The sequence below is a fragment of the Symsagittifera roscoffensis genome, chromosome 6, assembly GCF_963678635.1.
Source record: "Symsagittifera roscoffensis chromosome 6, txSymRosc1.1, whole genome shotgun sequence".
Classification (NCBI taxonomy): domain Eukaryota; kingdom Metazoa; phylum Xenacoelomorpha; order Acoela; family Convolutidae; genus Symsagittifera; species Symsagittifera roscoffensis.
This window is the reverse complement of record NC_087067.1, coordinates 57,431,900-57,433,162: the sequence shown is the minus strand read 5'-3', so window position 1 is coordinate 57,433,162 and position 1,263 is coordinate 57,431,900.

Sequence of the window (1,263 nt, the reverse complement as noted above, 5' to 3'; positions counted from 1 at the left end):
TGATCTATCAAGGATTTATATTACCTTGCAAAAACGATCTAGGTTATTGTGAGCCCACAACGAGAACTCAGGCAACAATTGTTTGGTTTCCCGAAGATACATGCAGAACATTTCAAGTAGCAAAAACACACGCCCGAATGATAAAATTTCCTGAAAAATATTTTATTGAATCAGTTCCATACGAACAAGTGAACCCATCTCACAAACGAAGCAATGATTTCAAAAACTCACAAAAAATAGAAAACAAATTAACACGTTTTCAAATCTATCAAGAAACAGAATTGGCATGTAAATACAAAAACCCACTCTACAAAACACAATATTCAGAAGTAGTTTTCGAATACGAGAAAGGTTTCGACATGACCACTGGCAAAAAAAAAATTGACCCTTATGCAACAAGTCAACCAAAAAAACGAAGGCACATCATACGTCCCAGTGAACTTTTATAAAAGTAATGGTCAACCTGGTGGAAAACTAACACCATCCGATAGTAAAAGTACACCTCTACAAGAATTATCACTTATGAATAACACCTACTTTGGCAATTTACATTACGATATTCACTTAGATATGAAATTAGACTACACAATTAGTAGAATTTTTAAGAAATGTCACTTTCTGAATAAAAAGCACTTCATCAACTATACGAATTAGAAAGAACACAAATCTTACAATCACTCGCATTAGCAGTATTAAAAATAACCTATGCAGGATAATTATTATCAGGAAATAGATCAAACTTTCTTGATTACGAAGTAAACATTTTATGGTTTTATACTTGCACCAAAAAAGTATCACCCTTATATGTTTTTCAAGACAAACGTTGTTATGAAAGAATCCCCCTATTCTACAAAAATGAAGTACATTTTGTCGATACACTTACAAGACGAACATATTTTTGGGATACCGCAGTCCCGTGTGGATCAGAAAATTGCCACAATGTCGTACAACTAAACCAAACTTCCATACACAAAAAGGAATCTCTAAAATATTACAACCACTTCGAGAAGGACCCTACCAAATAATTGCTAAACCAGCTGAAGTAACATATAAACTCACAGACTACACAAAAAAAGAAATAGTTCCACATCGTAACAATTTATTACCTTACTACCCGAAAGAATACGCATTACGCGAATTAACCCAACTATTTTCTTTCACAGGTACACAAACAGGTATTCAAAACGATACACAAACAGAACAAGAAACAAATGTACATGTTGACATTCATCATAAACAAAGTAAAAAAAAAACACAACTCAT